Here is a 17198-nt window from a genome sequence, read left to right on the forward strand (position 1 = left end):
CACCCACCCTCATGCACGCACAGGGCACATGCTCTGAGGTTCTGGCAGGTGTTCCGTCCAGCTCGTGGGATCCCACATTGTATTTATTTGCACGTGTTAGTCACATGATTCTGTCACTGGGAACCGCCAACGACCTCCAGCGAAATTAAAGGAAAGGAGGTTTTTCAGAAGCTCGAGTAGAATCCGAAACGTAACAGCTGCTGCTGTGGAGAGTCAGGGGTCGACTGAACCTAATGGAAACCGCGCGCGGGAGGCGCGAGCCGGGCTGCGGGGACCGGGACGGACCGCGCTGCCGCCGCGGGGAGGGGATGACAAGCCCTGGGCGGCCAATGAGCCGGGACCTGCGAGCGGTGCGTCACCAGCGCGGCTTCCCATTGGCCGGGTGCCTCCCTTTGGTGTCAGAAGCTTAACCTGTTCATGGATTTGGCCCACACCGCATTTGCGGGAATAGAAGTTTAAAAGAAATATCCGTTTGTTTGTTTTTAAAAGCTCCGGTATATACAAAGAGAGAAACAAACGTATACATTCGTCACTATAGTAGTACCTTAAAAAGAACACTGCAAAATATTAGCCAAATTGGGTTCTGGCCAATACAATGGTAAATGTGTGATGAGGCCTCTCCATTTTATCTCAGGAGCTTACTATAGAGAGCAAGTTGTATCTTCTAAAACCACTTTGTTGCCCCAACTCTTAATTTTGTCTTTCTGTCATCAGCAACCATTTAGCTGCTTTTAGAGCTGTAAAAGCCATCTCCAATTTCTTCAACATGACTTTTGGGGGCAGATTCTGTCTCTTTCACTTTTAGGGCTGGGACCTAACCACAGGGTCAAATATCACCAAATGGTCACCGGCAGCCAAATCTTTAAGGAACCCCCAAATCACTCTACCCAATATGTTTGAGGTTAGAACTTCTTAGAGTAAGATGAAGATGGATTATTTCCATGTGTACAAAGTAAAAATAAAATTCACTTATGCACTTAGTCCCAGTATCATGTGAGAACACATTTCCTAATTACCTCTTCACACACTTGCCAAAAGGAAAAAAAAAAAGGAAAATTAGATCAAAGATCTTTGAAACTGACTTATTGAAATCCCTAATACTTCAGACGAGTAATAGCATGATTAGCTCATGTGGCAACCAGTTTTTGGATTGTCTTAGAAAACAAATTTTCTTATTCATAAGGCAGAACCAGGGTTGCCAATGGCAATAGTGGCAATGAACTTGAAGGTCTTGTCTGTCTTTCTACTTCCTTCCTTTAGGCCAGCGGTTCTCACCTTGTGGATCGCGACCCCTTTGGCAGTCAAACGACCCTTTCACAGGGGTCGCCTAAGACCATCATAAATATCTGCATATCAGATATTTATGTTACAATTCATAACAGTAGCAACATTAAGTTATGAAGTAGCAACAAAAATAATTTTATGGTTGGCTCACAACATGAGGAACTGTATTTAAAGGGCCAGAAGGTTGAGAACCACTGCTCTAGGCCATCCATATCTTTCTTCTCTCTGCTCTATATTTGTAGGAGAATCTGGGTCAATTATAGCAGAGGAGGAAAAAGAAATGCTGAGCATAAAGAGATTTTTAAGGAGTCTGTACAGTGTATCAAAAACTGCCAATAAAACTGCATTTTCCTCTACTATTTCTTGACACAGCTTGCAGGGACATTTTGGGAAACTAAGAAACTCATGTGTTATAAGATTAACATTTAAAAATTCGGAGCAAAGGTATATTAATATTGCCTGAATATATATGCTTGATATTACAATATTCCCTTCCTTATAATATTATTTTCCTTAAGTATTATACTAAATATTTCTTAAATAGCATACTATCTAGAAAGGGGCAAAAGGACATTGAAAAAATAATGTTAAAAGTTTTGTTTTCTTTTGAACTACAAGGATTTTCTTTGGCCTACACATGTTAGGGATGTTCATAGTTTTTGTGAAATAGTTTGAACAGGCTGCAATAGCTGTAGTTTAGTAATTTTTATAGGTATATTTTTAAAACGCCCAACTCTGCTTTGGAAATCTGTTTATATTTCAGTTACCAAAGAGGAAGGAGATTTTCTGACAGATTGGCTTTCAAGTCCTGAATTTAAGTACTATATGCTATTAGTCTAGTAATCAGGAGGCTTGGGTGGGACAGGGGCTGCAGTGAGGAGTCTAAAGCTTAGACTGATGAGTAATACTCTCTCTTCTTCCACAATCATGATTTTTTTAAAAAGTTAACATTCCTGGTTCCAAAATTACTATTGCGAATCCACCCAGGAGAGTCACCCCTGCGACAGCCTTGCTTGGGCCTCTCAGAATAAATCTCAGCAATTTAAGTGACTCCTCAAGGGAACCCCTGAGGATCCCCCTCACCTGATCCATTCATCCTTTTCCACTGAAGCCAGTCACTACTCGAGTTACAAAGCCAAGCCGAACATAGGTTCAGCTCTTCCATCCTCCTCCTCCTCTACTACCTGTTTCATGTTTTTTTCTCACGAACATCCTCTTCATTTGTCCTCTTCTCTCTTTTCTTTTTATTATGCTTTTCTTCTGTTTTCCTTTTTTCTCCCTTATCCTTTTCCCCATTCTTCTTTTCTCTCTTTTCTTTAGCTTAGTCCAAATTACAGCTTCTGTTAACCACTTTCTACTGAGGCAATGCATATTAGCAAATAGTGCCCCTACACTAATTTTGTTGGGGAGGGGTGCACCCTCACTCCAGTCCTCCTTCCTCTACCCCCCTTCACCCCAACATATCAGGTTATGAAAAACGTAGCTGTGGAAAGGACTGTTACAGAAGGAAAAGGATTAGAGAATTCTGTCCTGTGTGACATCACTGAGGCCCATTAGGGTGGAGCAGAGGGAGGTCAGCAGTCTTCTGTTGCCACTTGGGCCCTCCTGGCCCCTGAGAGCAATGGGCACTGTGAACACCACAGGCCAAGACTTGGTTAGGCTTTGGAATAGGCTCTTGCCTCAAGAGGACTATATATTACTATGCCTGACAACATTGGTGTGGTTCTTGTCAGACAAGTTCATCTGTTCAACAGATAGTTATTGGGTGCTGGGTGCTGGGGGTAGGTAATGACACCACTGGGCAAATGCCCAGCTCCCAAGGAGCTGATATTATAATGAGGGATATAGACAAAGAAGTAAATAAATAAACATTGTGATCAGTGCTGTAAAAGAAATAAGGAGCTATATCAGGGAGATGGCTTGAAACAAGGAGTCCCTTTTAAGGAGGTCGCATTTGAGCTGAAGGATGAGAGTCAGCTTTGCGAAGAATCACGGTGAGCTCTCCAGGCAGAGGGGCCAGCATAGGCAAAGGGCTTGACGTGGGAAAGACCTTTGGCAGCGAAAGAGTTGTCTATAGACCCAAGAGAAGGTCTGCAAATTCAAGGCAAACATTTTATAAAGTCACTCAACTTTAGAATTTCAACTTAGGATACTTGGGGTACTTAATCCAGTTTACAATTAGGAAACGGCCTTGAGCAGAGGGACACAATGCATACAAACTAACTTAGTGAATTGGTCTGGGCCAAAGAAGCAAAGCAGCTTGAAAAGTCAAAATTAAAAATCAAAGGACCTTTATGTAACTGTTGAAATTAAGAAGCATTCCGCAAACTCAGGGAGCGTTCTCTTCTGACAATCCAACAGCAGCTAAAAATGAGTAAACTGTAAACTTTGAAAACATTGTTTTTCTCCCAATAAAGATAGCTGTTCTTAGTGAGTAAAGATTAGCAAAAATTTGAAAACTGATATTATAATGAGGGATATAGACAAAGAAGCATTTTTTTTTTTCTGGGTGTTTACTGTTTAATGCGGGCAACACAGAAGATCTCAAACTAAACCATACCTTTGAAAGCTGCAATACATTTTGCATCCTTAACAATGGTGGGCTGTTTGAAAACCAGTGATGAAATGACCATCAACATAAAGGTCTTTTTCTATATCTGGCTCTGAACTGCCACTTAAACCAATCAATTTAGTCCTCACAACAACTCTTGTCGGCAGGCAGGGCAAGGACTGTTGTCTTCTTCCTTAACAGGAGAGAAGACTGAGTGTGGGAGGGATAGCAAATACCCAGAGTCACCAAAAGTAATGATGGTACCCAGGTTTTCCCGGTAGCCTATGGATCAAGCCTAGCTTTTATATGCCAGTAACAAAGGCAGCAAGGAGAGTCAAGGAGGAGAAAGAGCATGTCATGGTGTGTGGAGCTGGCCTGTACTAGCTCAGGAGAGTTGGCTGTTAAATTTTTAGCAATTTTGCCAGCTGTGAACTTCTAATTAAGTGAGTCTTAAACAAAGGTAATGTATACTTAAAACTCTTCACTCTCAAATTATTTTAATATATTTTAATTTATTATCTATACTTGAGGTTACTTATACATATTGTGTATGGTAAAAATTCTCTATAACATGTTACTTCATATCTCTTCTCAACATCGCATTCAATGACTTCACTTTGGTAGCTTGAAGGAGTATTTACACCATGGAAGTCAGCAAATGACACAAATCAGGGCTGACTTACAGCTTTGTTGATTGTCTAGACCTAAGAAAGCGATGGAGAAAATGGTAATAATGCAGATTAAACTCAAAAGGCACGTTGTGTGTATATAGCTGTTACATGGTGAATAGCATAAAAGCATCGGATTCAGCAAAGAAGTCACATCATAGACAAGTATCTTCCCATATAGTACATTTTTGTCATTTCACTTTTATCTTAAATGAAAATATTAGCCAACAGGCAAATGAACTACATTTGAAGAGCTGGTTGTTAAACATTTACCAGTACACCACTGGCTCTACATCCACTGTGCCAGCTGGCCACTTACTGGCTCCATGACTTTAAGCAATAAGTCACTTAACTTCAATAAGTCACTTAACTTTCAATAAGTCACTTAAACTATAAGCCCAGTTTTATTCTCCACAAAATACTCCCTCTCATGATGTACTAATGAGAATTAGAATAGATGAGGCACCCTTGACCACCATGTCCTTCTTCCTCCTCACTGGAAACCCCTCCTCTCACTAAAGTTTATATATGGATACGTGTTCTCTCGATCTCCCATGTAGCCGAGAGCGGAGTGTTCTATATGTGCCAGCATACACTGGTATGTCTTGAATAGGCTATAGACATGATGAGATATTGATCCCTTAAACCTCAGAACATTAAGTGAGGTTCAGCTTCTGAAGTTCTGAGATGATTCCATCTGGCCACAGGCAACCTCATCCAGGTACCCCTTTGTGTCAAAAACATTCTATTTGAAACATAAAAAAAGTTGGGTAGCACTGGCTTAAGGCATGGGTAATGTGATGCAATTCTGACAATGGAACCTGAGGGAAAGTCCTGGGGAGATGGATGTGGGAAACATTTTTCTCCCTAATAAAAAGAGTCACAAGAGAGATAATGCCTTCTTCGGCCATATGTTGTTACATCTATATTAGAGACCCCGTGCATGAAAAATAGTGCACTGGAGCGGGGAGGGGGTCCTTCAGCCCAGCCTGCACCCTCTCGCAGTCCGGGATGCCCCGGGGATGTCCAACTGCAGGGAGTGGGCCTAAGCCATTAGTCAGACATCCTTAGTACTGCTGTGGAGGTGGGAGAGGTTCCCGTCACCGCAGCTGTGCTGGCCAGCCATGAGCCGGCTTCTGGCTGAGCGGCGCTCCCCCTGTGGAAGCGCACTGACCACCAGTGGGCAGCTCCTGTGTTGAGCGTCTGCTCCCTGGTGGTCAGTGCGCGTCATAGCGACCAGTCATTCGGCCCTTAGGGTCAATTTACATATTACCCTTTTCTTATAGAGGATGTGATCCTGGAACTCCTGGGTCACCTTGCAAAGAACCAATGTACTGTGAAGAAGGGGAATGATGGCTCACATTGAGCCCTCCCTGGAATTGTCTACCTTGGGAACTTATTTTTTTGGGGGGGAGGGAGGAATAATAAATGTTTAAGCCACTTTTATTTTTGTATTTGGTCATTTGTAGCTAAAAACACCCAAACACAGTATATCAATGACTCCTAGTGAGTGCTCAAAAAGGTTAATCACCAAAATAGACCCTTTGCCTTTATTTTTATTTATTTTAATTGATTTTTAGAGAGAGTGGAAGGGAGAGGGAGAGAGAGAAACATTGATAGGCCACCTCCTTCATACTCCCTACCCCACATGCCCCCCACTGGGGATCGAACCCAGCAGTAAACCCAGGCATGTGTCCTTACCTGGAATCAAACTAGCAACTCTTCAGTACAGGGGACGATGCTCAACTGAGCCACACTGGCCTGGGGAATGCTTTTCCTTTAGAAAAGTTGCCAAGGTCAGATGTATACTGATCTTACCCTTTAAATATTTAAGAGATTTTTTTCAGTTAGATTCATTTTAATCTTTATCTTTATTGTTACTTTTAGGAAAAAATAGTAAAAGCGTTAACTGAAAAAATGAAGTCATTTTAAGCTTGAGAACAATTAAATACAGTTATATTAAAATGCATTTTCTTTACTTGCAGGATCTAGACAAATAGAGCTCCATTATAGAAAAAGGTAAAAATTCCTTTATGTTCAGCAGAGTAGAACTAGAACCAAATTTGTGGGAATTACAGAGAAGATAATTTTAGTTCACTATAAGGGGATGAGAATGACCTTGACCTAGATAGAATGTGCCAAACTCCATACCAGGCCTCTAATGAGTATCATTTAATTCTCCTAACAACTTTGCAAATAAGATACTATTTTTCCATTTTACAGAAGAGGAAACTAAGCTTGAAAAAAAAAGCTCTTTTGCAGACCTAGTACCATCTGATTTCAGTCACTGCTTTTTCTGTTGCAGAAGGTGACTGGGCCTTCTTGTTAACTTGCTCTCTGCTTGAGACCCTTTCCAATGCATTTTTCCATCCAAGAAAAAAGAACAGTTTCAACAATGGTATCTTTACTGAAAGTATCTTGGTGAGATGGGAAAGGAGTTATACTGCACATTACACAGAAAAAATATTTCACAAGCTTCATGTAAAATCATCACTTTTCCTAGAGTTTTGCTTCTAGCTGTCACCTTCTCCATTCTCCTGCTCTTTCCACTCAAGGAAAACTTCTCTCTTCTCTTCTAACACACCCTCCTTTCCTTTTGACACACTCCTTAAAAATCCCAGTTGCAAGACAAATGCTAACACAATACCCTTGACCCCCATTCCACAAGTCACTGTAGAACCTATCATCCTGCCATCTGTGCAAGCATGGGAGAGGCCTCTTTGTAGAAAAGCATCATGTAGTGGGAGAAATTCAGGTTAGCATCAGATTGCAAACTTAATAGCCTATGAAAGGGACCAGGCAAGTCGCTATAAATGTGAGATGAGGCACCCTACCTGGTTTGGCTCAGTGTATAGAGCATCGGCCTGTAGACTGAAGGTCCCAGGTTCGATTCCAGTCATGGGCACATGCCTGGGTTGTGGGCTCGATCCCCAGTAGGGGGCGTGCAGGAGGCAGCCAATCAATGATTCTCATCATTGATGTTTCTCTCTCTCTCCCTCTCCCTTCCTTTCTGAAATCAATACAAATATGTATACACATATATAATAAATGTGAGATGAGGCTGGGTATGGGGGAAGAGTGGAAAGTAAAAGCAAAGGCCCTGGGGTGCAAGTAAGAATGGCCTATCAAGGAGCAAACAGAACTCTGGGATGTCTGGCATAATGGAGGAGGGAGAGAGTGTTATGCAGGCAGGGTGCCTGTGGGCCATAGTAAGGACTTTGATGTTAAGTATTATAGAGAATCACACTGCAGGTTCTCATGCAGGGGAGTGACATGATCTGATTTATGTTTTGCTCTTGCTGCAGTATGGAGAAGAGATTTTAGGAAAGCAAAGGTGGAAGTAGAAAAATCATTTCATGTCAGTTTCATAAATGCTTACAGAGGAAGCAAAAGTAGTTTTCAGCTTTAAGTGACACAGAGTGATTACATTTTCATGGTACGAATGTAGTCTTCTAGAGATATTTTGTTACTGGGGCTCATGTTTTCATTGTCTGCGGGAACTATACTTAGATATTTTTGCCAATGACTTGATCAAGTAAGCTTTCTTGGTAAGTTTAATAAAATGTAGCAAGGAGTACCTTATTAGAAAGGCCAAGAGTCATTGGTATTCATTTAAATGTTTCAATGTAGGTGAATACTTATTGCCATCAAAAATACTCTGTGAAGACCTCATTGCTCTCTTCTTTGCTGCTCTCCTAACACACATCTGAAGGCTGAAAATTAAAATTTTACTAATTTATATCTTGTGTGTCGTGTGAGGATGTAAGTTTGGGTGTTCCCACCTAAGGCAGACATTTACATCTTAATAGGAAAGTCTTTAAATTTTTTAGACTCAAGTTTTAATACTTGGTAAGCAAGTTGCCTTGACATGCATTGGTGAAATAGGGTAAAATAAATTTAAAAAGGGATTTAGTAAAGACTAAGCACCACCATGCTTAGATCCAGCCTTGCTCATGAATCTTTGAAATAAATATATACACTTCATATATTTAGTTTTTTCTTCATTTAATTTGATGGTCATATATTGGTGTTCTCCAAAGTAAACCTAGAATCGGCCTTTGGCAAAAGACCATGACCAATTTTATGTTTAATCTTATAATAAGTACATTACAGATAACCCGTGAAATATTTTTTTAATAAAAAATATATGGCTATTATATTACATTTATACAATCTATAGTTTCTACATTGATGAGTCAAACAATAATTTCTGCCAAATTGAGCCTATGCACTAGATGGTATAAATCATAAGCACCTACCATTGGAAAGAATAATCCATCATTCAGAACCAAGTATTCATTTAGGACCTACCATGTGTCAAATACCATTAAACATGGAGAGGGATGCAAATAATAGCTGCTGAAATATATTTCAAACCTCCTATTTACCAGACTCTTGTCCCATCAATTCTGTTTAAAATATCTGTTAGAAATAATTTGTTGTTCTAATTACATGTATGGCAATTATAAGTTCTTGAGAGAAATATTTAATAAAATATCTGCATCTGTACTCTTAAAGAACCATATGTACATCTCTTGGGGCTAAGTAAAAGTACTGGCCTTTATCCAAGTAGGCAAGACATACAAAACTCTTTTGTGTTGTTAATCACAACGAAAACAGATTAAAGGGAACATTGTGAGTACTTGAAACATGCAATGCCAACAGAAAAGTTTTGACGTGATATAAAATACCAGTGATTTGTATGGCCTGGTGAGTCATGTGTATCATATCTGGGTTATGTACCCATAAACATTGGCTTAAAGGCAGAGTCAGACTATTTAAACTGTCATCACTAAACTCATCCGCGCGTGTCAGTCCTGCCTGAATGTGAAAGCAAAAATTAAAGTACAGAAACACATGGGATTGACGACACATAAAATTTCTGCCATCCTACACTTGGATTTTCAAAGGCAATGTTACAAAAGGGTGTTCAGAAGCCCATAAAATGCTCCTTATAATTCTACCTAACTTGTATAGCTAGATACTTCTTATTTTTTAAAAAAAATTTGTTTAATGTCTATTAAGAGCAAGAACTTTCACTGTCTTATCAATTAAATGCTTTAGATGAGGTAAATCTTAACCCCCACATATGAAAGAATTAAGTTATTTAACCACTAAGTATGGAATATGTGTCAAACCCTATTAAACATAGCAAGAGATGTAAATAATAGCTACAATTTATTGAGCATTTCCTGTTTGCTAGAATATTTATTTCTACAGTATTTAATGTAATCCTGATAACATCCCTTCAAGGTAGCTGTTATTACTATATTTTGTACATGCGAAATGGAAGCTGAGAGAGGATAAGTCACTTGCCAAATTAATAGGGCAAGTGAGTGGATAGAATTTGAAGCCCATGTGATTCTAATTTTTGCTGTTCTTTTCTCTCTTTTTTTTTTGTATGTTTGTTGTTGTTGTTAATCCTCACCCGAGGATATTTTTTCCACTGATTTATTATCATTTTTTTAGAGACTGTCTTTAAAATATATATATATATATGTGTGTGTGTGTGTGTGTGTGTGTGTGTGTATATATTTAATTGATTTCAGAGAGGAAGGAAAAGGGAAAGAGAGATAGAAACATCAATGATGAGAGAGAATCATTGATCTGCTGCCTCCTGCACATCCCACTGGGAATGGAGCCCGCCATGACCAAATCTAACTGCAACCTCCTGATTCATAGGTTAACGCTCAACCACTGAGCCATGCTGGCCAGGCTCCATTGGTTTGTAGAGAGAATGGAAGGGATGGGGAGAGACAGAAAGAAACATCAATGTGAGAGAGACACATTGATTGATTGCCTCTCGCATGCGCCCTGACTCGAGCTGGGGATTGAACCTGCAACTGAGGTACATGCCCTTGACTGGAATCAAACCCAGGACCCTTCAGTCTGCAGACCAAACCACTGAGCCAAACCGGCTATGGCATAATTTTTGTTGTTTTTTAATAACTCAAAACTGATGTTTAAAATATAATCTTGGTGTCTATTAAAACATTAGGCTATACAAAGAGGGAGTCAGAATATGGGGTTTTAGTCTTGGCTCTGATGATGTGCCACTGTGTGCAACTTGAGAAAGTCATTTCATCTTTTTGAATTTCTAGTTTCCGAATATGTAATTGTTTGGGATTCATTAGAAGAAAGACACCCTGTTCTTTGTATATGATGGCTGGCAGTAAGAATAATGAATCAAATTCAAGCCTAAAGTCAAATTCTCCTCTAGAGTTTCAGTTTGTTGAGGCAATACGTTCTCTGTTCTGTTAAGCCAGTTTAAGTATTTCTGTCTATTGGCTCACAGATGTCATAATAGGGATATCCTTGAAAAAAAAATGGGCTGGATTTACATTTAGAGAAGGCAGTGGGGGAAAAGTTATGCCCAAAATCTCTGAGATGGGAATGACTCCCAAAGTGTGAAGAGGCAATTAGATATTAGGAAAGAAAAGTTATATGAGACCTAATTGTCAAAGATTGTGAAAGCCTCAGGCGGACTTGAGACTTGATGGTTTTGTAAGATTTATTTTTCAACAAATGCCTTTATGATATTTTCTTTTCCACTTCTCCTCTTCCAAACCTTGACTTCTTGGATCTTCTTCATTGATTTTGGGTGAGTCTTTGGAACTTCCTCAACAAATAGAATATGATTAAAGTTACATCGCATTTCTTCTAAGCTAGGTCAATTAAGTCAATAAAAAGCATTATAGTTTCTACCCAGTTCTCTCTTTTTCAGGACATTTACTCTTGGACCCACAGATAACATGGGATGACCATGTGTAGGAGTTCTAGTTGTCAGGCTGTGTAATAAAAAATCAGTCTTTGTCCTTAGCTCCTGGGAAGTAACCTCTAAAACCTTGGAATTTCCTAAATGATAGGAGTGTCTTTGTTCATTGTTTTGTTCCCTGATAAGTGACTAATGGTGGGTCATTGGATAGTTTTAACAAAGACAATGACTCAGGACAAAAGCTGACCACTCCAGAAAGACCAACCATGTGATTAGAGGGTTGAGCCTTTGAACAGAGTGATATTAGGTCAACCCACTAGGAGGATCGGGAAGTTGGAGATTGAGTCACATGGCCAATGATTTAATTAATCTTGCCTATGTAATGAAACCCTAATGAAAACTCTGGACACTGAAGTTTGGGTGAGTTTCCACAGTTGGCAATGTGCTGCATATTCTCACACAGTCATGTGCTGGGAGAGTAGGCCCGATGTAATCATGGTGCCCGTATAATGGAGTTAGGAAGGGCAGAGCCAGAGAAAGTGATGTGATGATGGAAGAGGAGGTCAGAGTGGTATGAGGAAGGGCTCACAAGCTGAGGAGTACAGGTGGTCTCTTAAAGTTGGAAAAGGCAAGGAAATGGATTCTTCCCTAAGCCTCCAGAAGGAACATGGCGCTACAGACAACTCTTGTTTCTGACTTCCAGAACTATAAGACAATAAATTTGTGTATTTGAAACCACCAAGTTTATGGTAATTTTTTAACAACAGTAAAAGGAAACTAATGCATATACAGTAGTCCCTCCTTATATGCAAGGAATAAATTACAAGATCCCCAGTGAATGCCTGTGACTGTGGTAGTAGTAAACTGTATATAAACTATATTTTTTTTCTATATGCACATATATACCTTTTCATTTAAAGAAAGTACCTTAAGGCGTCTCTTTGGCATATCTGAACTGCCAGAATCACTACTGTTGCACCTTGGAGCCATTATTGAGTAAAATAAGGGTTACTTGAACACAAAAACTGTGATACTGGACAGTTGATCTGATAACCCAGATGACTATTAAGTGACTAACGGGCAGGTAGCATATACAGTGTGGATACGTGGACAAAGCAATGATTCACGTTGAAGGTGGAACCAAACCGGATGGTATAAGATTTCATCACACTACTCATAATGGCATGCAATTTAAAACTATGACTTGTTTATTTCTGAAATTTTCCATTTAATATTTTGGGACTACTTTCCTAAGGTTATCATAATAAAGTTCCACAAACTGGCTGGCTTAAAAAACAAAAATTTATTGTTTTACAGTTTGGCACCACAAGGCCAAAATCAAGGTATCAGCAGGGGGCCATGCTCCCTGGGAAGGCAGTGGGGAAGGATCTGCTCCAGGCCTTTCAATGAACTCTGATAGTTCCTTGGCATAACTAAAATCTTCACATGGCATTCTCCCTGTATATGTCTGTCTTCAAATTTCCCCTCTTTATGGGATACCAGTAATACTGGACCAGGGTCCCATCATACTTCAATATGACCTCATCTTAATTCATTACATCTGCAAAGACCCTATTTTCAAATAAGATCACATTCTGAGGTAGTGGGTTTGGACTTCAACATATCAACTTTACAATGACACAATTCCAGCCATAACAGGGTTGTAATCCCAGGAGACTAAAAAATAAGGCTTGTCAAGAAGATGAGTCGGGTAATAACGGCTACCTTTGTTTCTCCCAGGGAGTCTCCAAGGTAGGTGTTTTTACCTCCACCTGAAAAATGAGGAAACTGAGGCTGAGAGGGGGTAGGCAATTTCTCTATGTTGACACAGTTATACAGGGCCAGAGCTGGGTGCATTCCCAGATTTGTCTGGCTCCAAAGCCCAAGCTTTTAATCACTTTGCTCTGCCATCTCCAGGAATCATGAACAGATCAAATGACCTGGTTTGTAGGCCCATTTCTGCACATATGAAGCATAAGATATTTAATAAATCATTTACCTTCTCTAGGGCTTAATTTTCTTTTCAGCAAAATGAGCCTAATAATAATATGTGGCAAAGAACAAATACTTCATAAACTGTAAAGCGGCCTGCCACTGTAATAATTGTTGTTAAGAGTGGCATCAGCATAAGGCAAAGACAATTAACATGTTCCCTCAGTGGAGAACGGTGATATGTTTGTGCTCCCTAGGTTTTTAGAGTTTGTGTTGCCTTTATGACCCTTTGCCCTCCTCACGTGAGTCTCTCCATCAGCCCATACACCTATCTTTTGATCTTTCCCCCAGTTTAGACCTGAATTTTGTTTTGTTAACTACCTGCTATAAATAAATGAACAAATAATTTTCAGGCTACTTTTTTTTTTTTTAAGCAAGTTTTCTAAGTTAAAATCATTGTTATATTGAGATGTTCTTTGGGCAGTTGTGGGGACAAAAGTGTCCTAGTTCAGGCTGTTATAACAAAGTACCCCAGACTGGATGGCTTTTGAACAATTGAAATTTATTTTTTAGCGTTCTGGAGGCTGGGAATTTTAAGATCAAGGTGCCAGCAGATTACATGTCTGGTGAGGGCCTGCCTCCTGGTTTATAGATGCCCATCTTCTCATTGTGTCCCTACATGGCAGAAGAAGTGAGAGAGCTCTCTGGGGTCTATTTTTATAAGGACACTAATTCCATTCATACAGCCCTACTTTCATGACCTAATTACCCCAAAGACCCAACTTCCAAATATCATCACTTTGTGGCTTCAACCTATGATTTTTTTTGGGGGGTGGGGAGGGGGCTGGAAGCAAGCATCAGTCTATAACATACAGAAAATGGAGCATTAAGTCTCTTCAGAAGCCTGTTAAATCTTCTCTGTACTTTGCCATTTGATCTGTTACCATACTGCAAAAAAAGCAAACACACAACCAAACAAAAGACCAATGAATTCACCTGACAACTTCACATAAATCTATTTTTTAAAACTCAACTTTTGTTTACTTTTTTGAAATTGGCAAAAAATGCATGCTTATTATGAAGAATGGAAAGATACACAATAAGTACAAAGGAAACAAACCTCACTAGTAATCCCATATCTCATATCTGTGTCCCAAGAAAGCAACTGTTAACATTTTGGTTATTTATGAAAAATTAAACTTTTATGAACATTTTGCTTTCTAAGTTCATTATTACATTATGAGTATTTTCATGTCTTTTAATATTCTTTTAAAAATTTTTGTTGTTGAGAGTATTACAGATGTTCCTCTTTTTCTCCCCAATTGCCCCTTCTATCTGGTTCCCACCCTGCTTCAGGCTTTCACCAACCTATTGTCTGTGTACATAGGAAATGTATATATGCATATAAGATCTTTGGTTAATCTCTTCCCACCCCTCCCCACTTCCCTCTGAGATTCATCAGTCTGTTCCATGTTTTCATGCTTCTATTTTATTCATCAGTTTATTTTGTTCATTAGATTCCTTGTTCATTTATTTTGATTTTTAGATTCAATTGGTGATAGGTATGTATTTATTGCCACTTCATTATTCATATTTTTGATCCCTTCTTCTTCATCTTCTTATTCCTCTTCTTAAAGAATACCCTTTAACATTTCATGTAATGCTGGTTTGGTGGTGGTGAACTCCTTTAGTTTTTTCTTGTCTGGAAAGCTCTTTATCTGACCTTCAATTCTAAATGATAGCTTTGCTGGGTAGAGTAATCTTGGTTGTAGGTCTTTGCTATTCATCACATTGAATATTTCTTGCCACTCCCTTCTGGCCTGCAAAGTTTCTGTTGAGAAATCAGCTGACAGTCATATGGGTGCTCCCTTGTAGGTAGGTAACTGCTTTTCTTTTGCTGCTTTTAAGATTCTCTCTTTGTCTTTAACCCTTGGAATTTTAATTCTGATGTGGCTTGGTGTGTGGGCGTCTTTGGGTTCCTCTTGTTTGGGACTCTGTGCTTCCTGGACTTGTAAGTCTATTTCTTTCACCAGGTAGGGAAATTTTTCTGTCATTATTTCTTCAAACAGGTTTTCAATCTCTCTCTCTCTCTCTCTCTCTCTCCCTTTCTCTCTCTCTCTCTTCTCCTCTGGCATCCCCATAATACAAATGTTGGTACACTTGAAGTTGTCGAAGTTGTCCCAAAAGCTCCCTACACTATCTTTTTTTGTTTTTCTTACACTATCTTCATATTTTTTGAGTCTTCTTTCTTTTTGATCTTCTGACTAGGTGTTTTTTGCTTCCTCATATTCCAAATCATTAATTTGAGTCTCTGAATCCTCTACTGTTGAATCCCTGTAAATTATTTTTTATTTCAGTTAGTGTATACTTCATTTCTGATTGCTCCTTTTTTATCTTTGACATTCTCTCTAACATTCTTGAAAGTCTCACTAAGTCCCTTGAAGCTCTCATTAAGATCCTTGAGCAACCTTATAACCAGTGTTTTGAACTCTGTACCTAATAGTTTGCTTGCTTCCATTTCATTTATTTCTTTTTCTGGAGGTTTCTTCTGTTCTTTCATTTGTGACATGTTTCTTTGTCTCTGCATTTTGGCTGCTTCCCTGTGTTTCTGTGTCTCTTGTAATTGGTAGAGTGGCCTTGTGTAGTAGGTGTCCTGTAGGGCCCAGTGGCTCACCCTCCCCAGTCACCTGAGCTGGGCAGTCTAAGTTCATCCCTGTGTGGTGAAGAGCCTTGATTGCTATTGGCATCACTGGGAGAAGTTGACTTCTAGGCCAATTGGCTGTGAGGACCAGCTGCAACTATAATGAAAGAGCTGCTATGCAGGAGACACCCCTATGGAGTAGGAATTGCTTCAGTGGGACTTTGGTGCTCACTGAGTCTGCCCCTTGAGTGTATTGCTCTTGGATGTGTGGAGTTGTAATCTGGTATGGTCTGGAGCTGCCCACTGGGTGCACTGGCTCTGGGGCCTTCCCGGAGGTGCAAAGGCAGCCATTTCCTGGGGCCACCCATCAGGAGTTACAGAGCTATCTGCTGATGGCTGCTACTTGTGTTGGGCTTGGAAGTGCCCAGGAGAGGCCAAGTTGTGGAGCAAGTCGGGCTGGTACTAGTTTGGGGTCTTGGGCCTCTTATTGAGAGGTATGGGAGCACATTCACAACAGTTGCTGCTTGTTTGAGAGATTTTAGCAAAGTCTGGAGCCTGAGCCAGAACAGGCCATTCATATGGAAAAGCTGCTGCAAACAGCTTAGAAAGGGCTGCAAGTTGAATAGGATGGAGTCTCAGGGAATCACCAGGGTGGAGTGAACAGTGTGAGCCATGCTGATGAAAATTCATATATGGCTGCCAGTCAGCTCTGTGACCAGGGAGGTTCCAGCACAGGAATAATGACCTCTGTGAGCACCCTCATCTGGTAGAAAGCTTCCAAGCTCCTCCTTGTATGTCCCTGGCTCCCCAGTGCTGCCACTCAGTGCTGGAGCTCAGAGGGAGCTAGTCCTTGTAAGTATGCACCAGCTCTTTAAGAGGAACTGCCTGGATCTCCAGTAGGCATGTCACTCAGCCACAATCCCTACTGGTTTTTATAGCTTGAAGTTACGGGGACTTCTATTCCCAGCTCTGGAACCCTGGGCTAGCAATCTGGTGTGGGGCTGGGATCCCTTGCTTCTCATGGGAGGCCTCTACAGCGGAGATATCCCTCCCAATTAAAAAAATGCCACACGCGGGTGTCAGACCAGCCAGTTCTGTGCCTCTGCCTCTTCTACCAGTCTCGATGTACTTTTTTCTTTACTTCCCTAGTTGTAGGACTTCCATTCAGTCAGATTTCAGGTGATTCTGAATGATGGTTGTTCTGTATTTTGGTTGTAATTTTGATGGGGTTGTGGGAGGTGGCAAATAATAGCATTTACCTATGCCACCATCTTGGTTATTCTCTTAATATTCTTCAAGAACTTGATTTTTAATTATTATTTAATAGTCTAGGCCAGTGGTTGCCAACCTTTAGGACCTCATGGACCACCAGTGGTCTGCGGACCACCGGTTGGCAACCACTGGTCT

The sequence above is a fragment of the Myotis nattereri genome, assembly GCF_964212035.1.
Source record: "Myotis nattereri genome assembly, chromosome: 1".
NCBI classification, from domain to species: Eukaryota; Metazoa; Chordata; class Mammalia; order Chiroptera; family Vespertilionidae; genus Myotis; species Myotis nattereri.